General features: G+C 34.1%; 1 long non-coding RNA gene across 1 annotated transcript; it reads left to right on the top strand.

Annotated features, from left to right (window-relative positions):
- The first annotated feature begins 7663 nt into the window (after positions 1 to 7663).
- LOC128923028 (uncharacterized) lies at positions 7664 to 10307 on the top strand. The gene is made up of 3 exons (XR_008472130.1): positions 7664 to 7791; positions 8985 to 9086; positions 9255 to 10307. It is a non-coding gene; the product is annotated as an uncharacterized LOC128923028 (long non-coding RNA).
- Positions 10308 to 13336: the final 3029 nt, after the last annotated feature.

Here is a 13336-nt window from a genome sequence, read left to right on the forward strand (position 1 = left end):
ATTACCTAAAAACTTCAACAAAGAAAAATTCCTTTTCCACAATTGAAAATATATGTGTATATTCAAAGTGACAATGTATATTCAGATAATTACATATTTGTTGAAACTCGATTTACAAACATGAAAATTAATATCATATATTAGTTAACTTATGTACATGTATGTGCATATATTATTCAATCCACACTTTAGTTACGTGCTTTATCAAACTAAATTGTGTTTTCGTGGTTTTCAAAAATTTCCCTTTTTCAATCCATGTCAGAAACTGCAGAACAGTTTGTTCCGTAAATGGAAAAATTAGTTTAAACTCGAAGAAATGTCACTGCTTTCGAAATCGTTTGACATTGACTTTCCAATATACACGTCATTGGTTGTCTAACACAGATTCCATAGGACTTAAGTTCCACTTACAAATGCATTTACCTTATACGCTGCAGTTTGAGAGCCGCTGCACTAACTGCGGAAGGTTTGGAACTTCGCTATGGTACCGACGGGATTACATTTCGCCTTGCAGTAAGCGTGGCGCATAGTTTATAGTTTGAGCGTCATAAAAGCAAACCCGGAATGAACACTACACTAGTATATGAATGTGTGCATATATAAATATTATAGCAACCAACCACTTCTTTCAGATATGACCTTATTTTGACTATGTCCAGGAAAAAATTGTTTATTTTTCTTAATATTGTTAAAACACGATATTGAATTCATGTATCTTAAGAACAAGTATTGTTGCATGAAGCGTTTGTGGATGGTATTTTATGAAGATTTGTTAAGATTTTGTTAATATCTTTACTACAAATTTTTGTTTCATCTCCAATAATTGTTGTAGTATTAAATTCACGGACTCAGGATTACCAATTAAATGTACTCGGTAATAAGTTAAGAGTTCTTCTCTGTTCCATATGTATAGCCCTGCTCACTTGTCAAGATATGTACATACATATATGTAAAAGCAACAAATTTGTCCAATTGAATTCAATACAAAAGGGCATGTAGGTAACTTATTGTAGTTAGGATATACTTACTTACTATTCCACTTATGTTTGATTATACCAGTTATTTGGATTTATACCAGTTTTTAGTTCGATTTGTTACATTGCAAGAAGAGCCACTTCGAACACATGTTAATACACAAATATATTTAAAATCGTAAATTAAGGCAAATGACAGGATCTTCTTTTACAGTTTTCCCATTCACACCTATATTGTGTCATCGCAGCGAATGGCTTTCAGCAAACCTACGTATGGATATTTTTAATATGATTTTCCTTATTCCATCGAAACATAATTTTCTCATTAAACTAAACAAGTTAGATATAGGGTTATATACAGTAAAATCAACGCCCACGAAATTGTGGCTAAAGCTAAAACTAAGCCCCAAATAAAGCAATATAAACTAAACTAACTAGTCACATATCCTTTAATATCCAATCATAATCACGCCCACCTCCCATAGAAAGGTTGTGTTGCAAATTTCTAAAACTGCGTTAACTCACTAACGAAAAACATTTTATCTTACGCTTCCCTCCTTTTGGCAGTTTGGCGCCAAATGGTAATACCAAGTGAAGCCTGGCTCTTCTCCACCTGGTCCTTCCATCGGAGTGGAGGTCTCCCTCTTCCTCGGGTTCCACCAGCGGGTGCTGGATCGAACACTTTCAGAGCTGGAGCACTTTCGTCCATTCAAACGATATGACTTTTTATTCGCTGAACTATGTCTATGTCGTCGAATAACAATACAGCTCATCATTCCATCGTCTGCGGTATTCGCCGTTGCCAATGTTCAAAGGACCATAAATCTTCCGCAAAACCTGTCTCTCGAAAACTTCTAGTGTCGTCTCATCGGATGTTAAGTCCATAGTAGCACCTGTTGGCAAGAGTGATTCTGCGTTGGATTTCAAGGCTGACATTATTATTGGTGTTAATGCTGGTGCCTAGGTATAAGAAATTATCTACAACTTCAAAGTTATGACTGTCAACAGTAACGTGGGAGCCAAGATGCGAATCACTGACTGTTTGTTTGAAGACAGGAGATATTTCATCTTGTCCTCCTTCACCACCAGACCCATCCGCGTCCGTTCCTTATCCAGTCTGGAAAAAGCAGAACTAACGGCGCGGGTGTTGTTTCCAATGATATCGATATCATCGGCGTACGCCAGCCAGCCAGGAAAGGTCCTTCCCGATCCTGACGAAGCTTTTAGTGTTGCTCAACATCAGCTTAAATAGCCGTATTAGTTTTGTAGATTAAATAGATGGTGTGTGTCGATTCTCTTTTCACGAGTTTTGTCCAAGTTTTGGCGCATGATGAAGATCTGGTCAGATGTTATTCTTCAATTCTTCTTCGATTCGGTACATAGTATTTGTTTGACATCCTGATATTACCGATGGAAAATGGGCGAAATCTGTTCACAACTTCATAATAAATAAATCCATAACTAATAAAGATAGCGGAATAATAGCTTAAGATCGGGTTATAACTTCCCCTAAAAGATGCCTGCCGTACTTTTATGGTTTAACTTTAGCACTTTATAGTTTTTCGCTTAATTAATACCAACCTTCTCATTGTACTGTATGTTAAAGATACCTCAAATTTACTCAAGCTATCGCTTGCACAGACAAATAGTTTCACAGATAACCCGAATTTAACGTATCTCGCTAACCAGATCACTTTTGTCTAACTTTATACTTATCTCGATTAGTTTTAGGGTATAAAGAGAAAGAGTTTAACTATTACACTCTGTGCAACATATTGTGATAGTATAAATATAAATAATTTAAGGGGTTATATACAGTTAGACGGCCGAAAAAAGGTGAATTTTCCAGAATTTTTTCTGAGAAAACTTTTTAATTTATTGATCCAAAAATTTATACACATATTATGGTATCTTTTAACTGTATTTTAAGACTTAGTACTAGTAAAAATATTTATTTGAAAAAGAGCTACAACTGATCTCCAGGAGCTCCTCTCAAAAAAGACGTTTTGCGGTGACCACTATATCCCGGAACTGGATCATTTGAAATTAAAAAACCAAACAGATTTCGTTAAAATAATGTCAAATCTAGTAATTAATCGAAGGAATAAGCAAAATAAAATTTTTTGACAAAATGGCGGTTTCTCAAAAAAAAAAAATCGATTCTTCACCGAAATTTCGGCCTTAAATTGTTTATAAAAAAAAATATTTATCGGAGCGAAAAAATCTTCGATTAATTACTAAAAAATATATTTAAGAAGGTCGTGTTAAAATTTGAGACTAATCGGTCTAGCCGTTTTCGAGTAATGTTGGTCACCGACTTTGAAAACACCATTTTGAGAAAAAGGCGCTGCCGCTCGGACCTTGTACTTCCAAGCACTCTAAAACGCCTTTTCAAATTTGCTTGTAACTTTGAAAATATTCACCGGAACGATATGAAATTTTCTGTGTGTATTCTTAAATATATGTACATTAAGAAAATGAAATAAAAAACAAGTAAGGAAGAGCTAAGTTCGGGTGTAACCGAACATTTTATACTCTCGCAATTTATTTAACTTTATTAATATAATACACAATTTGACCCACATATTCGGCATATATATTGTATAAAGTCCATTGAAAGTTGGAAACCCTAATATTAGGTTAGAAGCACCGTGGTCCTAATGTTCGAGGTCCTTGAAAACCTATGGTCCGATTTCGGCGATTTTTAGAATGGGGCTGCCACACTATAAACGTAATATTTGTGCAAAGTTCTGCATCGATATCTACACTAGTGCTTACTTTATATATTGTAAAGTAAACGATTCAGATCTTCTTCAAAGTTCTTGTATATAGGAAGTAGGCGTGGTTGTGAAGCCATTTCGCCTATTTTAACAACATAATGTATGTATAATGATGTAAGGAAACTATTACAAACCAAGTTTCATTGAAAGCGGTCGAGTAGTTCCTGAGATATGGTTTTTGACCCATAAGTGGGCGATGCCACGCCCATTTCCCATTTTGTAAAAAAATCTGAGTGTAGCTTCCATCTGCCATTTCTTATGTGAAATTTAGTGTTTCTGGCGTTTTTCGTTAGTGAGTTAACCCACTTTTGGTAGTTTTCAACCTAACCTTTGTATGGGAGGTGGGCGTGGTTACAATCCGATTTCCTCCATTTTTGGCTGTATAAGGTAGTACCTAAAATAAACGACTCTAGAAAGTTTCCTTGATATAGCTTTAGTAGTTTGCGAGATATGTACAATAAACTTAGTAGGGGGCGGGACACGCCCACTTTGCCAAAAAAAATTACATCCACATATGCCCCTTCATAGTGCAATCCTTCATACCAAATTTTACTTCCATAGCTTTGTTTATAGTTTAGTTATGGCACTTTAAGTGTTTTCGGTTTTCGCCATTTTGTGGGCGTGGCAGTGGTCCGATTACACCCATTTTCGAACGTAACCTTCTTATACTGCCAAGAAATACGTCTTCCAATTTTCATCAAGATATCTCAATTTTTACTCAAGTTACAGCTTGCACGAACGGACGGACAGACAGACATCCGGATTTGAACTTTTCTCGTCACCCTGATCATTTTGATATATATAACCCTACATCTAACTCGTTTAGTTTTAGGACTTACAACCAACCGTTATGTGGACAAAACTATAACACTCTCGTAGCAACTTTGTTGCGAGAGTATAAAAATGGATTTTTTGAAAATTCTAACTGTATATAACCCCTTAATGTATCCAAAAAGAAAAGTATTACGCTTATTGGCAACCAAAGATTTAGATTATTTATTAGCTACATAAATATAATTTATGTTTTGACAATCAGCCGTTTATTTTTAGTCGTCTGAGATTCTGCGGGTAGAATAAATTATACCGTACGACTAACTTTATTCTGTAAATGATCAATTCGTTATATAATAATTTATGATTATCCATTTATTTCTTATTTACGTATGTGATACTTTACCGTTTATATTATTTCGATAATTGAAGTGGCGGTAATGCTTCTATTTTGTTCATATCATAGTTTTGATGCATTTACATTGTTTATTTTACAGTTTGACTTTTGATAAATTTGTATAGTTTATTATTTTAAAAGCTACATATGTCGTTTAAATGTTACAGTGATCAATTGAACAAAAAATATATATATATATATTATTGTATATAAATAATTAAATCGGGGAAGAGTGTCATAAGACGACGAGGTTTTCTAATCGATTGATTAATTGAACGATTTATGCATACAAAAAAATAATGTTTCAATATTACGGTCTTTTGAATAAATTTATGGAGTATTAATTCATAATTTAAACTATTTATGTGTTCAATCAGTGTGTATGTTGATGGTCTATAAGAAATACGTAAATGCACTTGCATATTTTTGCTATGTACTGGGTCATAAGTTCTACTCTTATAATTTGCCCATGATTAAATTTATTTCGGTTTATTTAGTTTGACAAACAGTTCAGAATATTATGCGGCATACACCTTTCCGAATTGGCCCAACACCAAAGACATTCGCTACCTACTCAATACGAAATATGTACATACATAAATGAACTTTCAATTCACATACAAATGTTCTTCAAACCATAAGCGTAACAGCCAAAACTTGCTGTTAGCGCCTCACGCACCCCACAACTGACTGCGGTTTCAGTGCCTTGCAACTACTAGTTTTCGTGTTGGCCCCTTTTGTTTTGTTGTTGAAGTCGTTAGCTATCCTTGTTTTTGTGCAATGTACATGTTGTTGAAACTGTTCTCGTCATTGCCGCATGTTGCTTATAGTGGCAGCAAGCGAACTTGTCGTTTTCGTTCACCGACATCTCACGACGCCTTATGTACACCCAGCTCGATGCGAATTCTTCGTAACCTTTTCAGCATATTTGATGGCTTAGAGGCGCAATGTTGTTGGTTTGTGCTCTCCGCCGCTTGCTGCCTGCTGTTGATTCTACACCCGATACGATTCAGTAAATTACACTTTTGATTTTTAGTGCCCGTAAAATAATCGTAAATGTCGCCGTTATTGCGACCGAAAGTGCCCATTTACTTTATTCTCGCTCACATTTTTCCTCAGTGCATCTCGCTACTTGTTCGCTGCACTTGCCATCATTTGCTCCCCTCATCATCATTTTATCCCCGCACACGACGCTTCCCGATGCCGAAGCAAGTTTAACTGGATGTGGTGACTACCGTTGATTGCACCCCTCTGTTGCACTTGTTCTACACTTTATGTGTTAGTTAATAAGTTCCTATCCTTAGTGTTTTGCTTGCTTTCCTTTCTTTCATTCTTCATTTTTTATTTAACATCGATTGAGTTGAACGCCAATGCTTTTATTTTCCCCTCATGCTTTGTTGACGTCTTTTGCTTGCAATACGTTGGTAACACTGGCTTGGGCTTCATTAAGTGAACAAGTTGATGCAAGCACTACTCGAGGTTGTTTTTTTTGTATTTTGGTAGCTACATGTTGCTGCTGATGTTGTGGTCGATGGTAATGGAAATGGCGTCGCACAGTTTCAAGTTATCGCAACTTAACTCTCATTGTAGTTCACAGCATCAGCACGATGAATTGAGTTTTTGGCGATTTTCTTAAATGTTTTTATTTCATTGCCGGACACAGTTCTTCCCATATTTAGCTGGCAACTTGTTCTGGTTTGCGGAATGCAACTGGTTGCAGATTGTTTGTTTCTTTTCTTTTGTTCCATTCGTGTGTTCTGAGCGAATCATTTCAGCATTACCTTTATAATGCTTATAAGTGCAGAGTATATTTTGCAAATATTTTCAAAACGAATACATTTAAAAGACAGTGGCCTGTTAAGATATCTGAAATTTCGAGAAAGAAAGTTGATTATAATTAAAATTTTAGGATAAATGATTATAACTTTTTCTAAGAAACTGTGAACAATGGCTAAGCACAGACAAACACATAAAGCTCTATTTACCTTAATGGTATTTGCGATTTAAAATTGATATTTTACCTCCGATGATAAACTCTTCCTTCATTTTTGCATCAGGTCCATATGGAGAACAATCCAATACAACAATCCTGACGACTGATACGTTTGAAAGCAATGATAGTGCTAAATGAGATGGTGATCATATGCATCACTCATAAAACAAAAATCTTAAAATTAGTTTGAAAGCCATTATTATTTTGACCGGTGGCGCCACACCATCGTATTTATAATAAATCATTTTAAATGAACAATCAAAGGTGAACGATTAGAAAAATATAAAGTTTTAACCGAAGAGTATATGTACGTATGTAATTTGGCGATAGATTTTCAGTTCCTATCCCTTGTTATCGCTTATTTGTCCACATGTCAGGTACCCTACCAGTTGGATAACACGATCGAGACAAACAGTTGCCATAACAGTAACGCCCTGTTGATAAAAAACATTAATAACAACAACATGAAAGATGATGTTTTGCGGCAGTGAAATTACACAATTCTAATTCTATACTATTCTATTATTCCACATTGTTGTAGTCAAGCAGACAAAATCTCATTTCGACGCCCAAACAATTTCGGCACTCCACCGTGTAATGAGCAAATTCAGTGTGGCCGTCGCCTCGCATTGACTGCGGAAACAATCGGTGGGACTTGCTTTGAACAGGCTCGTTAAATATTTTTATGATTTATTACTGTGGCAAAACAATATGCATGCGTGCACGTAGATAGGTATGTATGTACATGCACACATGTATGATGCATTTCTGATCATAATTTGCCCTTCAAACGAACACTATAAAAGTAATTTTGAATTGTGGACAAAAACATGCGCCAACAGATTACAAGCCTCACAGTTCCGGCACTATAATGAGGTATATTGTAAGTTATGCGTTCAAGGATTTGAACAAATTATTCTTATTTTTAGACGCGAAGAAAATTTATTTTTTATGACACATATTTATGAGTTATGAATTATTTAGAGGTTTTGTAATGTTTTCTTTTTTATTACAAAAGCAGATCTATATGAATATGTACCTACATATACCTAGTCAAATAAAAATCAAAGAAACTCATGTCATCTCTTATGACCTTCTACAAATTGGACAGAACCACCAAGCATTAGCTCCTTTGTTGAAAATGGCTCTGGTTTTGCTCTCCTTCAATGCTCACTTTGAACCCAGCAAATGCTTGTAAAGGCAAGAACACAACTTAATTTTATTATATTTGTTAGATATTATATTTTTAATCTTCTGGCAATATTTAATATAACTAAACGTTACCTACAGTTCCAACAAAATTATTGAGTTATCACATTTATAAAAATAGTTTTTCTGTGGTATACATTTTGTAAATTGATACTCTTTTCTTTCCTAGAAAATATTTTTGTTGCATTACACATATCTATTTTAAAACTATAGAATACACTCATTTGTTGCACATGTTTATTATTCATTCAACTATTAGGTACTTATTCTCTGGAGTTCATAAGAGTGAGTTGCGGCAACTGCCATTTGCGTCATATCATAATATAAGAAGCCACCATTTTTAAAAACCGTTCCACTTGAAGTTCTGTCTGGATCGATTTGAATTATAACTTAATACACTGCATCTTAAAATGTATAAATCTTTTTCCTTCTTAAGATTTAAGAAGAAATACCAAGGATACAGATGTTCTAAAACTGAAGTCCCATTTGCTTGCTATTTGTATTCGGTACAAACAAATGCCCCATATAAATACATATGTATATATCTATGTATATATATACTTGCTAATTCGAAATAATTTACCACATAATGTATTAATATTTCCATCAATACGTCCATTTTACTTATTTTTTGTTAGCCTAAAGAAAACGGATATGAAAATATTATTAGGATCTCATTTAAATTTATTTACTCTATTTTATACATACATTATATACATCTTACATACATTATACATACATTATACATCTTTATATTCCGAATTATCATTAAAGTGCTATACACTTTAATTTTTTGTCCTTTATTGTCACTAATACATATATACATATGTATTTGAAACGATTTTCCCACACTTTTTCAGATATGTTAACAATCCACTTTATGAGCCAATTAACAACTTTAAACACTTATTGCCCACACACGCTAAATGACTTTGACGCTAAAAAGGCTATAAATGGCGATGGTAAAACCTTTGAATAAAACAAATCTTCCAGTCAAAACAAATCATTAAATTGACATAAAAAACAAGATATAATAAAAATAAATAAAATGTTACGCTACTGTTGGTGGCGATGATTGCGGTGAAGTACAAATAATCATACTCTTTATTTTTCCTCCCTTCTCTTTATAGTGACAAACGCACGGACACCAGTCTAACAACCGGCAGCTATTAACAAACCATCAAGAAGTCATCAACGTCATCATGTACTATTTCAATAGCAATGGAAATCGACAACGTCGTAACCATCATGAATATCAACAACAAAAAAACTATAAGATAGGAAGCTACAGTAATGGCTGTAACAGGTCATAAAATTACATAACAACATCATCTTATGGCAACAATTGCAATGAAGATGAAAAGCAACAAGAACGCTGAATCCTTGGTATAGAAAATGCATACGTCACGGAAGCTAAATGCCATATATTTTATATGGCAATTTTTATACGAATTCAACATTGCACTGTAGTACTGGTGATGATCGTAAAAAGGTCGTAAAATCTATGAAATGGGACCGACCTCACAAAACACACACACATTCACGTAAAGTAATAAACACAACTACGAAGCCGACAGAGAGCAGAAGGCAAAAAATTTTGTTGCCAGTGATTTGCTGCTGTGGTGTACATTTTACTCACTCATGGTTCGAGGACATAAAACGATCTCTACTCAATCAATATAAACTCTCAACTTCGCCAATGAGTGCGACGAAGTTGTTTCATTATGAGTGCGTGTAAGTGATGAGAAGCAGAGGAGAGTGGTTGTAATGTTTGATCAGCGTCTGTGGAAGAAAACAATTTCAGTTTGAGCGGATTTGTTGGCTTGGTGGAAATGAGGGAGATGCGACCTGTTGGCATTTACTGATTTTGTGGTTTAACGCTAAGTGGCGTTAAGTCGTAAAAATGCTATAAAATTCAGATATACTTCTGTCTATGGCGTTTACCAAGTATTGCTGGGATTGTAAGCACTTGTAGTCAGATTAATTGTTTGTTGACATAAAATAGTCATAAATTCTAAGCGCCTTTTATGTATAATAACCTTAAAATTCATGTATCAATATGTAGCAATCAGTGCTTCACTAGTTGCATTAGTAGCTCGCATGTGACATTTTTATGTATTTTAAAGGTGCTAATTATTAAATAAATTTTATAGACGAGCAAACTCATGTCATTATTATTGTTTTATTTAAGCTGGAATACTGAATATTTTCTGAACAATATAAGAAATTGAGGTATTTATTTATATAAATGTGGACATACACTGTTTCAATTCAATGGGTTTACTATTATTGAACTGGCTTCTCGGCTTTTAGCCAACCAGACGAAATCAATGATCTTTGGTTAATTAACAGTTTATAGAGTTAAATGAGAGTAAGTAGTAGTTCCGAGTAAAAAATCATTAAATTGATTGTCTAATTCAGAGCATTAGCATATTGCAGTTTTTGGAGACATTTGTGTCCGATGTACAAATATCTTCTTTATGCATAATTCGAAGTTCGGCTCTTGCATTTCAGCTATCACAGACATTGACACGTCAACTATTTCGATCAATATAATTTCACGGTCAACCAAAAACATATTGTGGATTTTTTTCAGTATTACATTTTGCAAACCACTCTAGTGTGGCTTTTCCCGATGCAAAGCTCAGATAATATTTATCAAGTCAACTTTCCTGCTTTCAAAAATAAGTATTTTTTCTTAGTTCAACATACCACCCCTCCCCTCCTCTATTTGATTGGAATTCACATATCACGAGAATGGACGTTCGTTCTAAAATAAGCGCCAATTTAAATAGAGCTATGCTTGATCTACTCAATCTACGTAATTGAAAAAGCGAGTAGAATAAGGCATACGACTCACATAGACAGCCAATTCCCGTAGTAGGGTGGAAGGAAGGAAATCGTTTGAAGGCGTCATAATTGGTACTTTCATAACAGCAGTACAGCAGTGCCCACATTTGGCATGCAACTGTTTGATTGCTGAACCGATTGAAAAATAAAAAACGTTTTAGTTACAATACTTATAACTGAAGAACGGCTGAACCGATTTGACTTAAATTTGGTTTGGAGGGAGCTTAGGACCGGGGGCAGTAAGTAGAATACTTTTTATTATATTACCGTGACTATAACTGTGAAACAAAAAACGCAACTGACATTCCTTATAAAATAGAAATGTATTATTCAAAACATAAGAGTAGGCGTTCACTTCATAGAAATGAAAACAAACAAAAATGATAGCAAAACAAAAAAGTCAGAATATTTTTATTTTATTTAAAATTCAACAGACAAAAAAATAATGTTGCCTATGGTTGAATATTTGAAATTTTGAATTTAACCCTTTACGTGACCCTGTGATAGTTATGTTACAAATCGTTTTATTGGATCAATTTCTGTATTACTGTTATAATAATTTCAATTACATATCTTAAGTGGTAAAATTTACTTATCGAGAAAGGTTTTAATATCACAATAATCGAATATGTTTGTCTTTTAGTATATTTAGTGTTTATATTTAGATTTTTTTCACCAAGTTTGTTTATCAATTTTTTTTTTCGCTCTTCGGATATATCATGGGATAGGATATAATATAAACGAGAAAGTGAATGTGATCACCAGAAATTAAATTTAGTATTGAAATGTATGTACCCCTATTTAATACCCAACAAAACTAAGTTTATGATACACTAATTCAGAAAGGAAATGGTGGTTTATATTTCCTGGATGTACCTGGTAGAACTGAAAAGACATTCCTCATGTCATTAGTTCGTGCGAGATCCAACATTGTAGTTGCTTCTTCTGGAATAGCAGCCACATTGTTAGAAGGATTGCGTACGGCTCATTCAAGACTAAAATTACCATTAAAACTTCAAACTGTTGAATAATCAACATGAAATATTGCAAAACAATGCAAAATGGCGCATAAAAGTTCATTGGAACCACTTAAGGGGGGGGGTAAGGTTTGTTTCGTCGAAAAAAGACCTTTTTTCATGAATTTTTGTAGAAAAAATTATTGCTGTTGGTATATTTTACTTATTATTATATGAAAATACAACATTTGAAGGATACTTAAAAAAAGTTTTATCGAAAAATAGCGAGGAATTACGGATTTATCGTCGATCTCTGCAGGCACCTCGAAAAAAAGTGTTTGTGCGGTGACCAGCCGGTACAGCATCACTGGATCATCCGAAACCAAAAAATCAAAATGCTTTCTTTAGTTTATTAGTTTATCTTTCAATTGACGTCGAGTTTTTTTTAATCTTTCAATTTTTCAATTTTTGGTACCATTTTCAAGCCAAAATGACGATTTTAGACGAAAAAATCGACCTATTTGTTATTGTAAAATTGTTAGTAATTAAAATTTTTGGAAAAACTCGACGTCATTCGAGAGCTATATATATGTAGAATATTTGTTCAAAATTTCAAAACGTTCGATGCAGTAGTTTTTTCTGTAGGCTGGTCACCGACTTTTAAAATGACATATTTGGGAAAATCGATTCAAAATTTTGTACACTCAGCGCAGGTAGCTGGAGGTACCGTTATTCAACCTGCTGTAACTTCGTTACTTTTTCTCCGAATGACTTAAAATTTTAACACAATATTCTTGAGATGTTGATGGTTCAGGAAAAAAATAAAAAAATAATGGAAAAAAAAGTTGTCAAACCTTACCCCCCCCCTTAACGGAATATTAAAAGATCTATACAATGACTGGATATGCCATAAAAGACCAACTGCTACCAACGAAATTAACGTTTGCCTCAAATAATCAAATCTATGACGTTATGTGAAAAAAACTTCAGCTGATGACAGACAGTTACTGAACGATTCGTCTGTTGAAGATATATCTGAGCAATTGCTGACTATTGGTAATCGTCGAGTAACTCTTGACGAACCAAACGGATTTCGAATTTCTGTAGCTTTGTCTTATGGAATGACGATCACATCAACGAGGTATTCCCATTCACAAATATAATAAATGGTTCAGTGGGCGAGCAATTTAAAGATAAAGATGTGGATGACTTAAACTACATAATTCAGAATGAGAGCATTGGAACACTTCATTCATTCAAATCTATTTACTGTGTAATAAATGAAGATGAAGCCACCAACTATTCAATTGAATTTTTAAACTCCTTGGATGTGTTTGGCTTGCCACCGCACAATTTACGACTAAAGATTGACTCCGTAGTAATCATGCTTCGAAACTTAAACAGAC

The sequence above is a fragment of the Zeugodacus cucurbitae genome, chromosome 2 (assembly GCF_028554725.1).
Source record: "Zeugodacus cucurbitae isolate PBARC_wt_2022May chromosome 2, idZeuCucr1.2, whole genome shotgun sequence".
NCBI lineage: Eukaryota > Metazoa > Arthropoda > Insecta > Diptera > Tephritidae > Zeugodacus > Zeugodacus cucurbitae.